The following is a 24418-nucleotide window of genomic DNA, read 5'->3' as shown; positions in this document are numbered from 1 at the left end:
AGCCAGAGGTTACCACTTTTCAGTGGAATAAAATCAGTGGAAAAGCCTGATTTTTTGGAGGATACAAACTCCTGGAAGCTGTGAAGATACGACCAAAGTCCCCCAGTGAAGATAAATTGGTCCAAGATCCCTCACCACCAGCCTTCAGTGAACTCTTGTATGCTGGACCCAAGGCCTGATGACCAATGCCCTGGGAATTGGTCTGAATAGAATCAGTAGGTAAAGGAGATAGGCCCTTCATGATGTTTGTAAGCTTTTTCTCAAAGTAGAGATTCATATAATCACAAATTGCTTGAAAGTGTGTCATGGAGTAAGACACACAGGACAGATTTCCTAAAGAGTGAATAATGGCAAAAATCTTACTAGATGTATTTGAGGCAGAGAGTATTTTATTCGAATAATTATTAGATTCAGTAGAGACATTGAGCTTTTTATTTGTCTGCAAGTGTTTGAAGCGTAGTAAGTTGCCCAGTCCTTTTTCACTTGATTGTGTGTGTGCACAGGCCTCACAGGCAGTAACGTATCCAAGGCAGATCCGGTCAACAGACTATCTGTAGATATGTCCACAATAAACATGGGCCAGATCTCTTCTAATTGCTCATTCAGTCCTTCCACATTCCAACCTTGCCCATGGCATTTCAAGATTGCAGGTGGTTTGAAAACACCAACTGGTGGTTCAGAATCATTTAGACTAATATCAAAATGGATCAGTTAATTATCCTACCATGTCTGTGGAAGAATGGACCCTATGACAACTAGAAAATGTGGCCCAAGGATAAGGTCCACAATGTTGCCTGCCCTATGCGTGGAGACATGGACAAATTGTTTTAGCCTGATCACCTCAAAGGAGCTGATAAAATGTATTGATTGCATGAAAATTCGAACCAGATCACAACAAAATCACCAAGAACAAGAAAGATGAAATGGGACAGAAGTAAAGATGTAACAACATCCACACAGCATCAGTGAAATGCATGGCCTGAACCAAGTGGATGTTAACAAACCAGCCCAGCCAAGGCACTAAACCCAAAACAATGCAATGAGAACCCAGAAGCTCGGCCTCTGAAAAGTTTTGAAGTATTAGAGCCTTAAGACCCCACTAGCCTTTTAAAGGAATTGCTGTCCCCCCCCCGGCCAACAGGCCAAGGGAGATGTAGGACTTTATACCACGCCAGACAGGCAGCCCCAGATTAGGATTGGACTCAGAAGTAAGCCAAGATTCTGCAATTAACAGCATGTCCAGCTTTTCACCTAACAGGACACCATAGATCTTAGCAGTATTTTGGGCAGAGAGCCAGTCTTAATTAAAGCACACTGCAAGGAAAACCATGTCCCCTCTAAGCAATGCAAACTAGGACATCATGGTTGAGTCCTAACCTCCTGTTCCCACCTTGCCACTCCATATTCAAACATGCCACTAGAAAACTTCGGGTCCCACAGTCAACAGAACCCACACTTTGACACCATCCCCCTCTAGCCCAGTGGGGATGAAGCTGCACCCAACCACCATCACAGAAACTAAGAATACCCTAGCAAACCTGTAATGCGTGGAAGGCAAAGTCTGTGTTGCCAGAATCCTATGGTTAGTACAATGGATAGCATGGCTGGCACTGTGCACGGCCATCGTGGGGGGTTTGCAGGTGAGTGTGCCATTGGTGCTACTGCGAGCATGCTGTCAACCAAGCCAAGCAGCAATCTGTCTTAAACATGCAAGGTCTTGCCTGCACATGAGTGTTAGCAGGTTGTCCATGATGGCGGTCGGAAAAAGAGTCAACGCCTAAAATGGCAGCAACTTGAGAAAATCAAGTACCACTGAGTACAGTTCACCAACACAGATTTTTTCCGAAAGTCTACAATTACCTATAAACAGTTTTGTTTCTCATCCCAATCCTCCACAACAATAGGTCCCTTGATTACCCTTACCCCAAACTGAAAACTAAAAACCGGCAAGTGTAACAATAAAAAACAAGATAAAAATAACAAACACCATACAACGGCAGAAATGCACAGAAAAGTAAACCTCTCTCACACACAGCAGTTTGCCCTAAATAGATGAGGTATTGCCTGCACACCTAGAAGAAACAATGGTAGCACCTCAAGAAAGCCAACTACCCCTGAAGAAGAGAAGATTTTTTTTTGAATAGCTGTAATACTTGAGAGGCGAATTCTATGTTTTCAGAGTAAGTTAGCCCAACCTATAGCATGGCTGGTGCTGTGCACGGCTGCTGTGGGGCAGGTGCAGACGGCCGTGCCATTGGTGCGCCTGCAGCAAGTCGTCAGCCTAGCAATGCTGCAGTCCGTCTTAAAGAGGTGAGGTCTTGCCTGCACATGACTGCTAGCAGGCTAACCAAGGTAGCGGTCGGAAATGAGCCGATGACTAGAAGAAAAAAATGGTCGAAACTCGAGAAATCCAAGTACCACTGAATACAATTCACCAACAGTGCTTTTTACCAACAGTCCACAATTAACAATAACACAGTTTTACTTCTCATTCAAACCAGCCACAACAGGGAGTTCCTCTGGTCCCCCTACCCCAGATTGAATAATTAAAAACCAGCAAATGTAACAATAAAAAACAGTGGAAAAAATAAAAATACCATAAAAACACAGAAATGCACAGACCGTAGAGATTTTGTCCTCTAAAAAGACTAGGCCGGACTTTTCATGGCACGAAAATGTGGGCAGCTTGGGGGAAAAGACAGTAACGATGACGAAAACTATTTTCTTCAACCTGTAAAGGGCAAGAGTTGGCGCAGCCCCAGATCAAATTAACCACTTGTAGAGTGTACTGCTACCATCACATGTGTCCTGGTGCTGTGAGAATTTGCTAAAGGTACTAGAAGCCAGTCAGGAAAGTAAAAGAGGGTCTAATGATCAAGTTTAAAAGGGTGCAAAAGCCTGGTTTTGGGAGTTTTCCCGAAGCACTTTAGATTGTCAATGAAGCAAGCGCAGTGTGGGAGCGAGAGTTCCACAAGTGGGATGCTTGGACTGAGAAGGCACATTAGGTGACTCGAATACTTCCAAATATTGGAATAGTGAGAAGGTTGATGCTAACAGGCCATAGCATGTGATTCGGCATGTAGTGCAAGACTTTTCTCTTAAGAAAGTGCAGCCCTACCTCATATATAGCTTTGTGCACTTAAACCTCACCCATGTAGGCATTGGTAACAAGTTCAAAATGTTCAGGGCATCAGTAGATGGAGAGTGACAAGAGCCAAACAGCTCTAGCTCAGCAGTGGCCAAAGGAATGCCTAAAGCTGTATGGTCAAATAGTTTGGTGTGCAAAGAAACAAAAATTGAGATAATCCGGATTGTTTATAATAGAGTACTGGATTATTAAAGGACCAAATGGAATGGGAGGAGCAGCAGGATTTTCTGAAGAAGTCGCTTCAAGGCAAAACAACTAGAGGATCACTTTTTTACCGGAGTTATAAGCGAAAGATCTTCATCCATATATTTGCAAGATTCCGCACTGTTGGAGAGACAATGGGAATGGGATTGTGGGGAGAAGTGGCCAGAAATTAGAAAATGAAGAGGCAAATGGATTGTCTATAGAGCAACAACATATCTCAGTTTTCTCACTAATGAATTTTATGGAGTTTCAGGTTTGCCATGAGGAGATGACATGTAGGTAGCTATTGAAGCCTTCAAGAAGAAGAGGGGTAGTTTGGTGTACTGACAAGATGATCTGTATATCAGCGTGGTTCTTGAAGATAACTCTATTTATATATATATATCAGTTGTGTCAGGAGCCTCTAATGGATGCTGAATAATGTTAGGCTTGGGGAAGTGCCCTGTGGAACACTCTGACTCCGTAGTCTGGTTTCGGACTGAAATGATAGGATATAGAGTGCCTAAGTTCTGCTCCAAGTTAGGAACAACACCAGTCAAGCACTGTGCCTCGGATTCCAATCTAACGTAACCTGAAGATCAAGATACTGAGGCTTACAGTTTCAAAGACAGCGGATAGTTCAATCAATATGAGAGCTACAAATAGGCCCTTATCTGCTGAGATCTAGGCTCATCCAGTATGGCAATCAAAGTTGACTCTGTGCTGGGCAACACCCTGATTTGGTGATTGGGCTTGGTCCAATAAATCATGGTTATTAGAAATTGGGTTTTTGGTTGACAGAGGTATGCACCCTGTCCAAGCAGAAATGACAATCCTAGTCAGCATAAGTCTTTAGCACTCTTTAGATTAACCTGCGTTCACCCTATGGTAGTTTGGCACAGAGCAGTCAGGCTAAACTTAAGAGGCAATGTGTAAAGTGTTTGTGCAACACTTCAAACAGTAACACTGTGAAAACACCACAATGAGAGTGCAGTCCTGTCTCGTGGAAGGGAGCCGCTGTTGTTTTTTCCGGTCTTGAAACAGTACACATGAAAGTCGAATTCACACGCCTGGATAGGAATTAAGAAAAAGAACAAACTCAAGGGAAGATTTCTTTCTAGAGCAGGTTCCGGGACCGGAGATGGACACACCCCAGGATACTCAGAGGAAAACAGAAGAGAAGGTGGGTTTATGTGCCTAAAAGGACCTACAGAAGAACAAAATACAATTATGAACAAAGGATTTGTTTTGTGATCTACACAGAGACTCCATGAGCCTATTGAACATAACTTGGCTGGAACCCTTCACCCTATAGGGACCATGCACAGAGCTATATACCTGTGAATACAACAACCTTTCAGACTTTATCAATATAAGTCTTGGGGTGTACCGATCTTACCTAAAACATCAAAGTGTTCTGAACATATACATAAGACTTAGTGATTCTATGCCTGTTTTATCAACTATAAAAATGCATAATTGGTTTGTTTTTTCTGACCAAGTACAACTAATAGTGAAAGTTGAGACGGTGTCCTGAGGAAGACAACCTGCCGAAACGCACGTAGTCCTATCTACAGCCGACCCTCTTTTCTGTCCATGTTGAATTGGATTTTATTGGAAACATAAAAGAAAAGATTATTGTATTAATTATTATGTATGTCTGTTTTAAATTTATGTGATTACGTCTCATGTCTTGTTGATGCACTGTGATTATATGTTGTCGATAAACTGCTATTACAAAACATACAAAATTATTTATTTTTTATATCTAAAAGAAAGAAAAAAATGATGAAATAATATACAAAATAAAATAATAACATATCTTTTTTGTCGTTTGATCTATTGTACAATATCCTGACATCATTTTTTATATTCATGCTTGCCATTAGCTTGTCTTTCCCCTTTTATATATATTCCTTACTAGCTAGCAAGGATTTATTGTTAATGTAGGGGTCCCCATATTTTCCCAAACTGATGCACAGGATTTTTCCACACCACCGCTGTGTTGCACTGGTTTTGTGAGCGATGCTCCAGTTCTGAGGTGTGGAGGTTTTCAAATGTCATGCGATGGATTTCCTCACATTGCAGAGGCGATGCGTCAAGCTTCTCCATGCAGTGGTAATGATGAGGCGGTTCCTATGCGGTAATTCTAGAGGTGATGTGGCAATTCCAAGTGCGATGCATCAATCTGGTTCCCACAACAGCACGGATGCATGGGTTCCGATCAGTGCCACAATGTCGATGTGTGGGTTCTGGGAGATGCAGCACTTTATACTCTTCTCAGGGCCCTGGACTGGGTTGGCACCTCTTATCAGTGCAGGACTTACAGTAAGCAAGGTTTATTTTGAAGATGGAATTGAAGTCTTTGATATCCCTGAAACGTCAAAAACAGGAAGCAAGTCAACAAGCCTTTAAAGATGTTTAGGTTCTGGAATGTAGAGGTGCAGGTCCAGTCCTTCTCACTCGCAGGCAAGAGGGCAGCAGGCAGCAGGCGAACACAACAAAGCAGTTCATCATAGTAACAGTCCCTCTAGCAGCACAGCAGTGCTTCTTCCTGGAAGAAGAATGTATTCCAGTAGTGTTCTGGGTTGGTGGTGTCTGAGGTCCCATACTTATACCCAATTGGGCCTTTGAAGTTGGAGAGATTTCAAAGTGATGCCTTTGAAGTGCACAAGTCCCTTTCTTTCCTGCCCTGGCCCCAGCCTCAATATAGGGGGTTATGCAACTGTTTGTGTGGGGACAGGGTAAGCCTTTTCCGGTGTAAGTGTCATCTCCTCCCCCATAATGCCCAGGATGACCCGTCAGGATACAGATAGCCACTTAGTCACACCTGCCCTTCCTTTATGTGCCAGAGTCTAGAGGGAATGCACAAAGTCAGCTGTCACCCACCCCAGACATGTATTACAAAAACAGACAGAAGGCACCAAATGGTTACAGTAAGTAAATGACAACTTTCTAAATGATGCATTTTAAGAATTGGTATTTAAAATCCAACTTCACCATAAGTTGTGATTTTAAATTGTGATTCCAGAGACACCAAATTTGGGGGTCTCATCTCTTTCCAGTTGCAAATTACACTTATAAAATTCAATATGGCAATCCAAATGTTATCCTATGGGAGAGATAGGCCTTGCAGTAGTGAAAACAGTTTTAAGAGGTTTTCACAATCAGTACAAATACAACTTAAAAGTATATATCCTACTTTGTAAATACAGTGCACTCTGCCTGGGGCTGTCCAGTGCCAACCTTAGGGGGTGAGTTTACGTATCAAAGTGGAGACTTTTGTCCTGGCTAGAGGGTTAAATTGCTAAGTTGACACAGCAGTTTAAAATTGCACACACAGGTTCAGCAATGACAGGACTCAGATGTTTGAAAGGGCTACTTAAGTGGGTGGCAATTTCAGTGCTGCAAGCCCACTGTTGACATTTAATTTACAGGCCCTGGGCATATGTGTATTCTGTCACCTTCCAACCCATTCTTCTCTGGAATCACGTTATGGCGCAGATACATAGATGACATTTTTCTCATCTGGCATAACAATGAAGACACCGTACACCAATTTCTGCATTGGCTGAAGAACAATTGTTTAGGCTTAACCTTTACCCTCACCATTGACAAATTTGCAATCTCATTTCCAGAACTCACCATCTACCACTCTGAAGGGGAACTCCTGACAAGACTATATAGAAAAACAACTGAGCGTAACACACTTCTATGTTATGGCTGTAACCACCCAAGAGCACTTAGAGCCTCCCTTTCATACTCCCAATTTTTGTGGATAAGGCGCAACTGCTATGCAAAAGAATATTACTTTCTAGAGGCCGCTACACTGTCTACGAAATTAAGAGACGTGGATATCCAAAGAGATTGGTGCGCAATGCACAGAAACTGGCTTTTTATTGCCCAAGGGAATTCCTGTTGAGCTCCAAAGTGAAAAGCAATACAAACAGAATAGTTTTTGTCACAACCTTCTCCCCTGTATCCAATCCTGTCCGTAAGTCCATTATTAAACACTGGTCCATACTGAATCCGGGTAACCCAAATATCGAACGCCCCATAATTGCTTTCTGTAAAAGCTGCAATTTAAAGGATCACCTGGTAAGAACAGCACTTCCCAATCCCACACCACACTCTACTCTTGATGCACATTGGGGTTTGGAGCCTTTCATCGATCACTCAAAATATGGTAATTGCAATGTATATGATTTTACAATGGAAGGCAAATCATTCAATGTCAACAATACTGTAGTGAAATGTCGTACTTCTTCCAATTCCAATACATGCAATGTTATTTACCTTATACAATGTCCCTGTCCTAAAGTCAACATTCGCCAAACTACACAGAAGATCAAGACCCCGATTGGCCAACACCGGAGTAAAGGGAGATGCAAAACACCAAATGAGCCGTTAGTTGAACATTTCAATCTGGCCGGACACAGTGAGGACGATATCAAGTGGACAGTTTTGAATGCACTCAAACTCCCCCAAAGAGGTGGAGATATGGCTCTACTGCTTAACAAAGGAGAATTGAAAATGATAATCCGTATGGACAGTATCAGGAATGGTCTAAACAGTCCCGAAGACTGGACCTCATTACTCTGAATTCTTATGACTGAACTCCTTTGATCCCGGTGCTCTTGTGTTCTTTAGCCCTGTATCCTGCATGCGATTCATTGACCAGTAATACCTTATGTACTATTCTAAATGTAGATAATCTGTATATAATCACTACGTTCATTTTTGAAAAGTATGTATAATTTGAATTTTATTAATGTATCTTGCTTCGTATTCACTGCCTTGTAACTCTAGGACAGCCTATCCTTTTTAAGAATCACATTTATCTCTGTTCGCATGCCACTGCAGCCGCACTCCAAATGTGCTTAAATCTCTTGATTCAATCCTAAAAATCCCCTGTGTAACTGAGAAGCATCAGATTCCCTCCCTGTTAATTATTTAGACTTGCGGTTTGGTGTTCACTGTGCACCAGCCTTTATTTACGTCACAGTCTGTTTACTATTTTCCTGATTTCCCTCACCCAACATGGCCGCCGAGATTAGCCAGAGTTACGTGCATTGCATGCATGTTAAATCGAGCACTCGCAATCCGCCTCTGAAGCATCACTGCCACCGTGCACCTGAACTCCCCAGACCCGGCCACCTACGCCCGACTAACTGGTAAGCGCCCGCTCCCAATTGTGGTTCTAGGCTATAGAGCATGTTGTGCTCCCCCTTAACGCGTAAATTCCCTTTTAAAGCGCAATTTTCATTTTACAGGACCACATTGACGACCAGTCCAATTTTTCTTCATTAAATATCTGTATCAGCTTTTTCCGTAAGCCCTCCAGAGGATCACATTATCGCTCTCCTTGTATTATCCTATCCTGGCTCCATTGTGAACCTAGCAGCACAGGTAAATACATGCCCGTTTCTCACTGAATTGCCTCGTACCGAGTGCGCACACCTTCTTAGTGTAAATTCTTTTTCCAGCAATATCCCAGTAATTGCCTTGAGCAATTCTTACTCATAAATGGACCCCAAGATTGAAAGGCTCTGTCCTTAACCTAAGGTCAGTGACCATGCGTTCACAATTTTTGCATGTCCCAGGCTGAACTGACACTCGGCACGGAAGCCTGTAGACCTAGTTTTCACTCACGGCCACCTAGGTTCGCCATAATTTGTAAACACCAACCTTCCCCTTTTTCTTCCAATAGGTATTACTCACAACAGTATCATACTAATGGACGTTATCTCTGCGCAATCACACTATCTGCTGCTATCACAATTTCGTCGCCTCACAGGCCAACCTTTACCTGCTACTTGTTCAATTTTGCTACTTATCTTTGACACTTTCCTTTTCCATTCCTTCCTGAAGCTTACATACCTCCAGACACATTGCTACCTCACACCTCCATGCCTCCACGCATGGTTCACAGCAAAGAGCCCTATGCCATAGTCCCACCAGCACATAATTGCATGCTACTATAACTGCCAGTAGTCAGTCAGTCAATCACTTTTATTCGATTTTTAAAAAATCATAAAAAGACACAGGATACATTTCATAGGTTACACATACAAAAAAGTTAAATAGCACAGAGAAAATATTTACATAATATATACATAATGATTCATAATTCATAGCATCAGAATGTAAAGTGACATGAGCGCAAGCAATTCCTATATACAATAGAAAAGGATTAAAGGTACAATAAAATATTTAAAACATCGCTATATCTATTTTCTTGTGAAGGTTAGATTTTTTAGAACAGTTGCATTTAAAAAATTCCGTTTATAATCAATCCATTATTACATTTTCTGCGCTTCTTATTGATGCGTACTCCTGCTACTAAAAAACTTTCAACATGAAAGGTGACGTGTGCATTGTGCAGAAGTTGCAGGAATAAGAGGGCTGGCCTCACGTGTAGGAAGCGGGCCTCTCTAAGGATGGGGACAAGGTATTTCCTTCTGATTTTATCATAGTGATCACAGAACATAATAAAATGTAAGGTGTCCTGGGGTGAGAAGTTATCACAATCACAAGGTTTGTTATTTTCGGGAGTCTCCCATCTATAGTATGAGCCCAATAAAAAGTGAATTAAATTCAAACGAAATCTAATTAAAAGAAAGCGGTGGAAAGAGTTATTTACAAGTACCAGGTAGGGTTCTGGGCCTGGGACGGTTTTCAATGTGAAATTCCTTCTCACAGTGAATTTCTTAAGTTCAATTTCCTCTCGCTCTACAATAAAAAGGTTCCTCAGTGAGTCCTTAACTGTTTTCACATCCTCTTTAGTTATACTCATAGGTGAGTAAAAAAGGTCGATGCGTCCCACCTTTGCTAACATATTTTTTACATACAACATCCAGGGGATCTTGAGAGCTCCATCCAAATTTAAACAATCTTCTAGAATGTTATGATTTAAGGAGATCTCTTCGTTTAACCAGGTTTTTAGCCAAGTAATAACCGGGGCAGATTTTATCACGTCAGAAACGTACCCAACCCCCAGTTCTGAGTGAGTGGAAAAAGTAGGGGTGGACTGGGGAACAGAAAGCAATGATCTTAAAAACCTGTTTTCTGCCCTTTGAATAGGGACAGGCTCTATGTATCCCCAGATTGAAGCCCCGTAATTAGCGATTGCGATGCTCTTGGCATTATATACTTTGAGGATCGCGCTCGTCGGTCTTGAACCCAGTTTTCTTGCAAAATTCAGGATGGCTCCTGTCGATCTGCTTAGTGCGTTGGATTTGGCCTTAAGTTGGGGACCCCACGTGCCTTTATCATCAAATAGGACGCCCAGGTAGGTAAAAGAGGGAACCCTCTGAACCTCCTTTCCTGTGCAGACCATGGTTATTGGTCTCCTCTTTATCCCTTTTAGTCCCATGATCATGACGTGGGATTTTTGTGTGTTTACTTTTAGGTCTAATGAGGTCATGAATTTGTTTGTTCAGGGCAACCCCAGTTCTTGGCAGGAGGACCGCGTCATCCGCGTTCAGGAGTACTGGAATGTTAGTCTCTCCTGCACGCGGGACGTCGGCGCCCAAGGCAGAGAGAACGGGCTCCAGGGTGTTTATGTACAGAGTGAAGAGGAGAGGGGCAAGAATACATCCCTGCCTCGCTCATCTCTCGGAGCTAAAGGGTTTAGTACACCTACCGTCCCTAGTCACTCTAACTGTGGCCTCCAGCCCCTGGTGTAGGTCAGCCAAAAAGCCCACTAAGAATTTATCAATACCTATCTCCAAAAGGACACCCCACAGCCTTGACCTGTTGACCAGGTCAAAGGCTGAGGAGAGATCCATAAAAGCCATGTATAGCGCTCCTTTTTTGACTAAGGTGTATTTAGAAGTTATCAGGTACAAGTTTAAACACTGATCCAATGTGCTTCTTTTGGCCCTGAAGCCATATTGGGCGTTCGAAAGAATTCCTCTGCCCTCCAGCCAAGATGTTAATCTCCCCAAAATGACTCTGCCCAAGATTTTAACAGCAGAGTCGATTAGGGATATAGGCCTGTAACAGGCAGGGTCATTCTTGAGGCCTTTTTTAAAAATGGGTATGATGATAGAGGTAGCCCAAGACTGTGGGATCACACCTGTTCCTGCTGCATTAAACACATTTTTCAAAACCTTTGACCAAAATGTGGGTGCTGCTTTGTACAAATCGGCCGGGACCCTGTCGGGTCCTGGGGCCTTATTTATAGATGTCTTGTTTATTGCATCCTCTATCTCTTCTATTAAGAAAGCTTCAATTGGGTCAATGTTAGAGTGGTCAAGGCCATCCTGTAATGGACTGGATTCGGTATGTTTATAGATATTACCAAAGTGGGATAGCCACTGATCGTCAGGGATAACACACTCTACTGAGTGGCTATCTCCTTCCGAGAAGTATGAATGATTAATGACTTCCCAAAATTTTGAGCTATCCCGGAGGACCTCCGGGGATTGAAGGTCCAACCAGGCCTGCTCTTTAATATCCTTCTTCCTTTTCCAAATGGCCTTTTTGTACTCTTTCCTTAGTTGGATAACTTTAGCCTTATTTCTTGGTGTCTCTTTGAGGGCATATAATAAATTAGTGTGGGCCCTTGAACAGTTAGAGTCAAACCAACGTTTAATAATCGGTCTCCCCCTTTTTGGCTTAAGTGTTAAATCCTTGTTAATTTTATGGCATATTGTTTCAAAAGCCTGTACGATGTTGCTATTGGTGAATAGGGGGTCTAAGCAAACACCGACTTCCCTTTCGGCTTTGGTTAAAACTTCCTGTAAGAAAGCAATTGGTGTTACATTAGACCATTTCAGCCTTCCCCCTTTACATGTTGGTGTTAAATTTTTCACCGATTGTATCCCGGGTTCGTTACAATCTTTAAAATCAATAAATCCTACTTGCGACACCTCTAATGCCACAGGGTTGTGATCGCTAAAAATAGAGTCCACGACTCTATAGCTTAAGATATAATTCAAAATAAAACATGAAATGAAAATAAAATCTATAATTGAACCTGTGTCGTTCCCTTTGTATGTCGATGGTCTCGGCCCTAACGGGCAGCAACTAGACTCATATAAATTATGAGTGGCCAAAAAATTTTCCAAGCCCTCCCCTCCTTTTGTATGTTCAAAGTGTGCTGGGAGAGCATTGGGTGGGCCATCCTCATCAATGAACTTACAGTTCATACTACAGGGATGAATATTAAAATCTCCTGACAATATAATCTCATAACCATGTTTGCTTAATTTATAGTTATCCAGAAATTCATCAAGTAGCATCAAAACTTGGTTATTATGAACAAATTCAGGAGAATTATAAAAATTAATCAACAGAATAGTAAGTGAATTTGACATTGTTAACTCTACAACCAAGAAATGCGGGGAGCAAGACAGTAACTGTTTGGCATTCCCTTTCAAATTGAGTGAGATAAAAGTGGATAGGCCACCTTTTGCTCTACCTGAAGTGCTCGGTGTAGCTAGGATATTAAAATGCATAAATCCGTCTACCTCAAATTTGTTATCAGTGTCCCATGTTTCTTGTAAGGAGATGATATCAAAAGATGAGATAAAACTTAGCCAGTTTTCATCATCAGCCTTCGATCTTAATCCTGCAATGTTCCAGCTAAGGATTTTACAGGTCTTCCCATTAAACTCACTGAATGTCTGATTGGTGGCATTTGACTTCTCTAGTCAAACCGAGTCTTCCGTTGTCAACAGAGGCGAAAAGCGGTTAGACAGGGGGACACTTTCTCTATGTGCGTTAATCAATTGTGATTTCATTTCAGTGAATCGGGTGGCCTGCTGGTTAATAGATACTAAAGGTCTAGCCTTAGGTTGCATTGCAAAGTCACAAGGTCCTAGGGTTGGGCTATGTTTTCCCCCAGATGGCTTATGTTTGGAAAAAATGGTTTCTTGGCCCCCCTCGGTGGATAAAAATAACCCAGAGGTAATGGTCTGATGTCGTTGTCAATTATGGGTGAACCATCCCAGAATAGTTTATCAGCCACTCCTTTGTCTGAAAAGTTGAGAACAATACAATCTCCTTTAATACACTTGTTACCATGTCCAACCCACCCCACCCTTCTGGCCATGATAATATAAGGAGTAATATCTAATTCACCGCTTGAGTATTGCTTGCACCATCCTTTAGATTTATCTAAGAGATCTGTAATAGACTCTCTCTCCTTATCAGGCAATGGTGGAACTCCGCATATAACTGCTCCATACGGGGCTGCTTGAGGAGGAAGGTGCAGTCTGGCGGTGTTGGTTGAGGTGTGATTGTACACACTATTATGGCTTGTTAGGGAGTTTCCCTGAGTTGTAATCTGAGAGGTAACACCACCACTTGGCACAGTGTCTATAGCTAGCGAAGCCGATGGTGGTTGGTCCGTGGTGTGTATCAATTTTGTATTGGATGGACTAATTTTAGTTGTAGTGCAGTCCATTATTTCAACACTATTCGGAGTATTGGATGTAGCCTTGATAATATCATTTGACACCTGCTCTTTAGCCCTAAAGTCATTTATGAATGTGTCAATTCTCTCGCACCTTTTTAGCAATCCTGCCAGACAACTGTTTAGGCAGTCCACAATGTCTTTCCCAATTTCTTCTAGTATTAGCTCAAGGCGAGCAGTGACCATATCCTCCAGTTTGTCACCCAGTATTAAACAAATGTCTTTAACAAGATCCTGGTGGTTAGAAATGGGGGCGCCTTTCTTTCCAGTTTTTCTAACTTTCTTTTTGGGACTGTTAGGAGTCAGCGGCCGACCCATCTCCCCATTATCAGTTTTGTGCTCTACTAGGTCTATTGTGTTTAGGTTGTTGGGTGGCAAGCCCACCTCCTGGGGGCTCACCACAATGGGGTGTTGGGAGTGCTCATTGTCAATGACAGTTGAGTTTGAAGCTTTACCCAGTTCTAATTCTTTCTCGGCATTGGCGATTTTCTGATTTATTGCACCTACCGCCGATGTGAGATAAGAGATAATAGTGTCCGCCTTACGTGGCACTTTAGCTTCTTTAGCCCCCTGACCCTCAGGGCCCAAGTGTTTGCGCTTACCCATTTGCGGATCCAAAGGGGGTGGCCCGTCCCGGCCTCTTCTGGCCCCTGACGGCCACAGATGGCCCCGCCCTTGTCCCAGGCTTCTCCCGGTCGCTCCCGCGCGTGACTCGCGGGGCGAGGGGGGTGTCAGCGTTTTACTGGCGCCTCCGGGCGCTTCTGGCACGTCACGGGCGCGCTGGCGCCCCAGGGGCTGCTGGGAAGTGTGGTCCGGTGTCTCCGGTTTCCCGATACCGCCGTTTCCCTCACGGCTCGGCCCGTTGGCCTGGCGAGGCTGTTGTAAGTATTCTGGTGTTCCCCCTGGTCTCGCTGGGGTCAGCGTTTTACTGGCGCCTCCGGGCGCTTCTGGCGCGTCACGGGCGCGCTGGCACCCCAGGGGCTGCTGGGAAGTGTGGTCCGGTGTCTCCGGTATCCCGCCAGTAGTTTTAAGCTTAGTTCTGCCCCTCCTATTAGGAGCCTACTCTTTTCTTATAACAAATCTCTCTGCCTCTTTAATTTGTTCCCCTCTTTCCTCACAGGCAGTTTTTCACATTCAGACATATAATCATACCGTCCTGATGATGATCCCATTATCTCCATAAAAAAGGGATCGAAACATCTTCGACCTATGGAACATATTCACATGTTAAACCAGTGCAAATTTTGTTCATGGATAGCTTGTCTTGTATTATTACTGACTCTAAGCCTCCTTTGTCTTTTGAATGAAATCCCAATTTTTCAAATGTAATTGTCTTCTTTTTTGTGTATTGGATGCAGGACTGTGTCCCACTCTATTGTTGATTGCTCTTTAATTTGTTGAACATTCATTTAATTAATTGAATTGTGTGTCCGACTGGACACCTTGAAATATAGCACTAATCTTGTTCTATATTTATTGTCTTGTTATAAATGTTTTTAAGGGCCATTGTTTCTAATATAAAGTTGACACCCAGGGTCCTTATTTACCTTGTTTTCTTTAAACACAACACTGGGCATATGTGGTGAACTTTACTCTGCACTTATAAGTAAACTAAATATGCCAATTGTGGGTATGCCAATGTTACCATGTTTTAAGTGGCGAGCAAATACAATTTAGCTATGGTTAGCAGTAGTAAAATGCTCAAAGTCCAAAAGCCAACTAAAACGATTTCTGCAAAAAGGGGAGGAGGAAGTTAACATGTTTGAGGATGACCCCGCAGAAAGGGCCAGGTGAAACATGATCAAATAAATCATGGTCTTCATGGACTTCGGAAAAAAATGTGTGAACCTGTTCCTCAACTATATATACTTGGAAAGGTAGAAGGGAGGTACGTTTGAAGTTGAGAGAGATTGAAGATATCTAGAGATTGTAGTGATCAGTAGAAGGCTTTTTTTAATAGCAGGATCACCATTCCCCTTTTCCAGTCATAGAGTACCTTACCAGTCCATAAAGAATGGTTGTTTGAGGACTGCTAGAGATTCTGATGCATCATTCCAAAACTTAGGGGGCAGGGGATCAAGAGGTGATCCAGAAGTGATTGAATTGGCAATAGTATGAAATAAATCTGCATTTACCTGTGACCCAAATAGCCTAAAATGAGTGAAGGGTTAGCACCTTCTGAAAATCATCAGGTGTGCCTTGGGTTGCCTTAGAATGTTGGACTAGTTTAGATGGAGAAGAACAAGGGTGGCTTGGACTGATGAGGATGTTTTTTCAAGTGTTCTAAGGAAGATTGTATAATGGTGAAGATTCTACTTGTCGCATTAGGCAAAGCAAAGTCTTTGCATAAAACTCAGTTTTGGCCATAAGAAGACGTTCCTGACTAGGATTTTAATGCAGTTCTTAGTTCAATTTTTAACTCATGGGAATAAGTAGAGCACCAATGGTTTTTAATATGCTACTACTATATGTGTGGAAATATCAGAGAATCATTGTACCTTGATGAAGAGAGTCATGCATGTGGATGTATTCTTTTGATTGGAGGTATGCTTTACAAAGCCTGCTTTATCAACTTATGATAAAAGGTGGATTTTTCATGCACTGAATGCTTTCCAGATTAGTAGGTGTTCAAGCCAAGGGCCTGTGCTCATGAAGGGCTAGATTAACAATTATTTGCACTTGGTTTGCATCCCCCTTTTTAGTTGTTTGCCTCCAGCACAAAACAAGTCTACTTTGCATTATTCTGCATCTAGAGGGTGCTCCCTGGGTAGAACATAGGCATTCCCATGCAACCACCCTTAGTTTTTGAGGCAAAACCTTATCTACTAGCAATAGCAGATAGGGGTTTGCACTGGAAAATAGTGCCACTTTGAAACAGGTATTAACAAGGGGAAATACTTTATTTCTCCTTTTGTCTCCTACTTTGCATGTGTGCTGCACTGTACAGCATACATCAAAAGTGGGAAAAGTTTCAAAGTTAGTCTAAGCATAGCATTTTGTACTGGAAGGGTATCCTTTCAGTACAAAATCTATGCTAGACTCACCAAGCAACCTCAACTATCGTGCAAAGCTTTATGTGTGTGTGTTTGTGTGACACTCGCAGTCTGATTGTGTGCCAGTGCTAGGTTGAGAGTAGAATAGTGCCATATTTCTGTAGATATTGCATATTCCTGCTCTCTCCTAGTTACTCGCCGCAACTTTGGATGCTACGCTGTTCTAGGTGACACGTTTAATAATCTGGGCTCATACATGCAATATTTGGCCCAAGGGCAGCACTAATGGGTTTCTTTCAAGATGAGCTGTTATGGCGAGAATTATCTGATGGTGTGATATTGAAATACACCCAAAAATGATGGTCCAAACCTGAGGTGAGATTTTTCTAACCGTGATGATATTCTTGTTGTAAAAGCTGAGCTCTAAATTATTGCCATCATCGTGCGTATGACTGGAAACCAGTTAAACAAGGCTGACTGCTTTGAAAGAGTCAATCCGATCTCCAGCAAAGGGGTTAGATATGTAATCTGCACTAAGCTCCATAATTGTCTGTGAGACTGATGGCCTGCCTGGAGGGCTAAAAAAGATTACATCAGCTATTGATTCTGAGCCTGTTACTTGTAGGTGAAGCCCAGAAGTTCGGCCAGGTCAAAATCTTGTAAGCTAAGTGTTTTTATTGCCTGACTATTCCTGAAAAAAGGTGCTAATTTGCCTTATCTAGGTAAAGGTCATGGGAAGTGTATAGCTTTAAAACCTCCAGGATAGGTGCCTTCAGCACGGGGCCTTTAACGCTGGAGAGGGCCTTTAATAGCCGGTATAGCCCTCTACGGCGGGCTATAAGGCTATAGTGTAGCTCTGTTGCATGTTTAACCAGCAACCATGCATTAATTAAGGCACAACAAATATTAGACTGGTGAGCACATAAGTCTGGTGAGTTTAATGTGCCAAGAAAAGATTAGTCTGTAATGGTATGGGTAATTGGGGCGCTGATTCGAGGTGATCCTTCCCTGCAAGAGCTATCGCGGTCTCGCTCCCCATGAAATACAACCCTGTTTTGAGTAACCTCATATCAGCAAGACTTATCTAATGTGGCCCTAGTGTAAATAACCTTTTTCTAGAATGCAGTGTGAATATTTGAGCTGTTGTACCTGGTTGATGCTCAATATCGCTTGTCACTATGGCGGAGTGGCTGGTGCTGTGTTCACCACTGCACCAAAGGGCACTGTAACATACAATAGAAACACTGTTACTGTTATACAAGGAAAGCATATGAGGCAGTGTCTTCCTGCTCAAGATTTTCTTCAAGTCGAAAGGTGATGTGAGCTTTGAACAGTATTGTCAAAGGTGAATACAAAATATGAAATAGCTCCAAACATATTCAGTATGTTGTCTTTGAATGAAAATTTTCTAGATTTACTATTCTTAGATCCAAGAGTCATTCTAATGGACTGTGCATAGTCTGTTTTGAGTTCCAATTTGTCCTTAAAGGACACAAATCCTCTAATCCTCTAAGGAGATTTTTCAGACCATTGGCTGCTCAGACCATTACATCTGCATCATTGGTGTAGAGTAGCACAGCAAAGAGCTAGGGCCTGCCAAGCAAGGCAGGTCCTTGCTCCTATCTATCAAAAAAGATTATAAATCATTAATATCTACGATGAATTGAATTGGAGACAGCATGCTTCTCTGCAAGATACCCTTAGCTAATTTAAAAGACTCTTCTTTGGCCCTGAATCACATCCTAGCAGATACATCATGATAGAGATGTTGTGAAAGAGTAACAACTCTGTTTCTTCTTCCATAAAAGCAGGAAGGGACCAGAACATTGCTCTATTGGCTTAGGCAAAATCAGGTCTATAAATGCTACATGTGAAGAAACCTTTTTAATGATGGCTTATAGGAATTTTTCTATTGTCTCAAGCCTAGCCCTAAAACTTTATTGGAGATACCAAAAAAGTGTTTGCTTTCGGCCAGCTCAATATCATTTCCCGAATTACTCGGCCAGCTATTTTTTACCATGGAGTCAATTTAGGAAAGTGGATGATAACACTGAATATCATCTCTTTTCCTTTTCTTAAAAATCTGTACAATTATACATTGTAGCCAAGCTGCGAGTATAAAAACTACTCGCTGCATTAGAACTTTGTTCACAAAAGGGGTCTAAAGGTCTATGTTGGTTTTAAAAACGTCCATATTGACTCCATTGAACCCATCACCTTTTACTTGAGGGCTATTAACAATAACCATTTTTACCTCTTGGTACGAAAAACAGATATGTTAGATCACACTTGAATCAATAAGAGTGCTATTGTCAAGGTTTGATATACAATCCTTACTATAAATATTACAAAAATGATTGACTCGAGAATCTGGTACAATATTTGAAACTAATGAATTTAAGGTGTTATTAAAATAATTAGACCTTATAACTATCCAAAATTGGCCATTATCTATTTTTGATGTGGCAGCAAGTAAGTCACCCGAGGCTTAATTTCTTATTAAATACTTTTTCATAGTGAGAACTTTCTTGTAATATGACCTACATTGTGCTACTTCATCATAGCTCTAAGAGATTAACTCAGCCGCGGTCAAAGCGGGTAACACGGGTGGGGCCGGGTAAGGGGGGTTTTCAAGGGACGATGCAGGGGGAAAAATAATTAAATAATTAATTTTCCCTCTCTTTGACCCTCAAAATCCTCCCTTACCCGGCCCCACCCCCCACCGCTGTTACCTACACGGACCCTGTCTGGATTTACTAAGAGCCCATTTAAGTTTTTGGTTAGTTCAGGAGAATGAATTATCAAAGCATCTATTTTCATGGCCTCAGGTAACCCTCAATTGTGTGATTGCACATTCACAAATACCATTTAAAAGTTTCAAGAACCAAAATATCAGAGTTAGAAAAGGTGTACAACTAAATTTGAAGCAAATATGGTTTTTTTTAGGAAAAGAGGAGGGTCAACACATTCCCATTTTAGCCTTAAAACTCCTTCTGTGACAGCCAACTCTTGCTTTGCCACAAGAAAATTATGCTTTGAAAGCCAAAGAGAAGGGAAAGAAATAAGAGGTTATGGTCACTGTGTTCGATAAGTGAAATTTTAACAGAATTTGCACAGACTGGTTTGCACATGTTTTTCCCTAATATGAGGTAGAACCAAACACACATTTATTCCTGATATATATTGCCACCCTGTATTCTGCACAATTAGCTCCAGGGTCACACATTTTAGAACATAATGCACTATAATTTTGTGCTCATAGGATATTGCTCTTTCTCCCCAGACTAACTAAAGACGCTGTTTTGCATCTCTGGCACAGTTCAATAAGGATGGTGTTTCCTTATTTAAACTGTGTCCATGCTGAATTTGATGAGAGGCAATTCACGCTGAAGTTATCATCATAAATTGCTGTGAGCTGTGACTGAGATGCAGACATGCTGGCATTCATCCTGAGAAGGAAGATACCCATGCATGGGAAGTGTGTAGCCTGCACACTCAGGCGATATGCATTTGCCAATGCCCTGAGGCCAACGTCCTGACACATTATACCAATGTATGGGCATAGATCGTTCCAACAGGTCTGGCAGAAGAGTACTCCCATTATGCGCTTGCTGGTCTACAGGTATTAGTGAGGGATAGGAGTAACATTAAGAACAATTAACATGGTTAAATTGTTTGTGTTTTTTACCACTCTAATAATGCTTATAATAATGCTGTGTTTCTTCAGTTAATAATCACACTCATGTTTTATTTACAAGAATTAGATCTTTTCAATACATATTTGAAATGTGTTTCATATCGTTTATTTGTGACACATTGGGCATGCAAAAGTGACATATGAAAGGGTTAAATCTGTTTCCCAAATTCCTTGGCAATCAGAGTTGTCATGCTCGAGGTTACCAATAACATTTATAACTCTGAAGGGTTAGGGGCTTAAATGTGGTACTGTGAGCTACCCAAAAAACACAATGTACTGATGATATCATTAGACTCAGTCTCTATATTGTGAAGTTTTGATGACCTAATTGCGGTCCTACTAAAGTAGTAGTAAACAAATAACAGGACCATTCATACACCATGATCACTCACCAATGATTCGATGTTAAAGGAACTTCAAATAACCCCAATCTCCTTATTAAGCTTTAATGCAATGCCTTAAGAAAATAATAGTTAAAAAATCCAGAGAACCTGATCTGCAAAGCCTCCTAAAAATACAGCACAATCCATTTATTGTCGATTCCCATGGAAACACAGTGGTGCAAAAATATTTGGACTTGATGCTTTTACAAGAAACAAAAATCTAATTTCTAAGGCCAATGCTTTTGCTTATCGACATTGAAGAAATAGCAATTAAATAAAAATATAAGAGATAGAACTCAACTTGAAGCTTCTGCTCATACTACAAAGAATCGCTAAGCAAACATTTTTTGCAGTTGTCTGGCCTGTGACAGTGAAAGGGGAAGCCTACTTCGACCAATATTCTCAAAATGTAGATATGAAATTGTTCATCTGGTATTACCCAATGCTTCCGCAGTATGGATAGTTGCTTAGGGGCCCATTAGGATGGCGGGCGGATTGCCCCCGCCAGACTGGCGGTAGCCCCCGCAGGTCTGTCGGGGGCAATCCACCCTCCATCTGCACAGAAATGACCCCTCGCCACATTAGGATGGCCTTGGGGTCCGCGGCGGACGGAAAGACTGTCCGCAGCTTTTCTGCCTCAGTCGCCTTGCGACCGGGGCAGAAAAGGTCTAATATGGTGGCGGTGTCTATCATCCATATTAGGATTGCTGCCACGGAAAGGCATGCGGAGACTCCCTGTGGGGGCCCGTTGCGGGCCCCCTGGGACTCCGGAGGGGTGGGGGGTGCTCATGGGGGGTATTCAAATAGCAACATGGCAGGCACTGCGCGTTGCCTATCATGTTGTGCTTTGAAACACACAACATGCTTTTTTAGCATTGCGGCGGGCAGTGCTTTATTTGTCTTGGAAACATGTCCCTCAAAGTACTTTTTTTCATGTCAAACACTTTAAGCTACTCATGATCCTATACAATGCTTGATCCAGGGTAAATGCTAGCCCTTTACCTGAGACTGCTGACAGACTACTCAAATAATTAATTTTAAATCTGCGACATGTTCAGAATCTCAAATCTTCTAATAGCCAAAATAATGAGTGACAACTATTAATTTGATAAAAATCTAGGACATAGGTTAACAATATTTGTTTTGTATCATAATGGTTTTAATTAACTATACAAAAATATTTTCTTCTTCAATGGGTTTGATAAGATATTACAAAACATTATTGCGAAAACAAAGGAACTAAAGATGTAGTCAGTAATCAACAGTTATATTATTTGGACTAGAGGAATCAACAACAAAGTTCAGAGATGTTTTCACATAGTCAAATAGGGTTCACTGACACAATATTGCTGTAAAAATATTGAGTAAACAATATAGACTACAAAAATATCGACTCCTGTACTTAAACATGTAAGTCCAAAAACTAGTGACTAAAAATATTGACATAAAAATATAGATGTATAAAATATCGACTTTTATATAATATAAAATAAAATAATATATATTAAATATATTAAATATGATTTTAAGAAAAATAAAATACATGTAATATACATTTTATTAAACTATATCTAATAAACGTAATACAAAAAGCAAACACACAAACATAATAATGTATACATATATATATTTACTTTAAAACAATTAATAAACTATTATTTTTAATTTGTATTAAAAGCTTAAAATAACATAAAAATAACAATATATATTAATGATTTAAAATATACAAAAACTAAAATCTATAATAAATTAAAGCATTAAACTATTAAACTATTAACAAATATCTAAACTTACATTTCACAATACAATCAGTGCACTAGTAGAGGTGCGGTGCAGCTGACTTCGGAGCACAGGGTTAACGGTTCGATCACTGGCTCCGGCAGCAGCTCGGCTCAGCACCATGTCTCTCTGCAATAGCCCACTTAATTTCAATCATGGCCCCCAGCGCCTTGAGACCTGTAAAGTTGAGTAGTTTGCACTTCACAAATACGGACTAACATTTTACCAGTAGGGAATAGCAGAGTGGTAAACATTACTATTCCCACTCCAAAGAGTGCAACAGTAGGGAAAGTATTGGATAGCAGAGGGGTAAAAATTTCTATACCCACTCCAGTGAGTGCAACAGTAGAGAAAGTGCTGGATAGCGATGGGGTAAAAGTGAGTACAACAGTAGGGAAAGTGTTGGATAATGGAGATGTAAAAATTACTATTCCAACTCCAGTGAGTGCAACAATAGAGAAGTTGTTAGAGAGCAAAGGGGTAACAATTTACTATTCCTACTCCAGTGAGAGCAACAGTAGAGAAAGTGTTTGATAGCGAAGGGGCAGAAATTACTATTCCACTCCAGTGAGTGCAACAGTAGGAAAAATGCCGGAGAGCGGAGAGACTAAAATTACTATTCACACTCAAACAGTCAAAACAAAAATAAAAAATCGTAAAAATAAAAAAAACATAAAAAGAAATAAACAATATTTAAATAATGAAAAATCAAATATTTATATTATTAATTACATATAACAAAAACCTACAAATAATATATAAAATAAAATAATAAAGACATTTGTAAAACATAATTCTTTTAAAACAGAAAATATTTACAAACAAAAAAAATAATTAATACATAAATGTATTTATTTTATTTCCTACCCTATAACACCACACCAATAACAAAACACTTGAACATTTTAAGTACATTTACTTACATAATTAACATAATTAATAATCAATTATAGAAATATTATTAAACAAAACTAATAAACGTTAATTGACTACACACACTTTACCACTATAATATCCACAACACACATAAATTAAATTATAAAATAATAAAACACAACTAAAACTATTACTATTAACAACTCATAATAAAGTAATTAAAATGTATTTAATACCCACCCTTTACACCTTTAAAATTAAAAATAACGCACACAAAATAAACAATTACCCAGAATAAATATCAAATAATTAACAACTATATAATAATTATTTAAACACAAATTACTTTCCACCCTTTACTCCTATAAACACCGCAAAACACACCTAAAATCAATGACACAGTTGCCATAGTTAATTACCTATTAATTAATTAAAATTATTTAACATCCAATTATTAATTCATCACTTAAAAATAAATAACTTTCCTTTAAACATATAAAGACCACAACACACACCTACAATTTATTACAAAATTACCATAATTATTGAATAATTAAAAGTAATTAACAACCAATTACTAATAATTAATAATAAATTACTTTATACATTTAACACCACAACCTCTCAATTAAACAAATATTAATAAATAAAAAATAATCAATATATTTAATACAAGTAAATTACTTCCCATCCAATTTTCCTATAAACCTACAACCAGCTACGGAACTAAAAATACAAAATTAAAATAAATAAAATTCATAACTACAAAAAAATTAACATTTATAAACATACAACACATGCATATAAAATATTTACTAAAATACATAATAATAAAAAACGATAATTTTAACAACTATATTTTTGCAAACAATATTAAACACAATATTTTTAAAAACGATATTACTTACCTTAAGTCAATATTCTTGGCTACAATAT

Source organism: Lissotriton vulgaris, chromosome 6, assembly GCF_964263255.1.
Source record: "Lissotriton vulgaris chromosome 6, aLisVul1.2, whole genome shotgun sequence".
Lineage (NCBI taxonomy): Eukaryota > Metazoa > Chordata > Amphibia > Caudata > Salamandridae > Lissotriton > Lissotriton vulgaris.
This window is presented reverse-complemented; position numbering follows the sequence as displayed.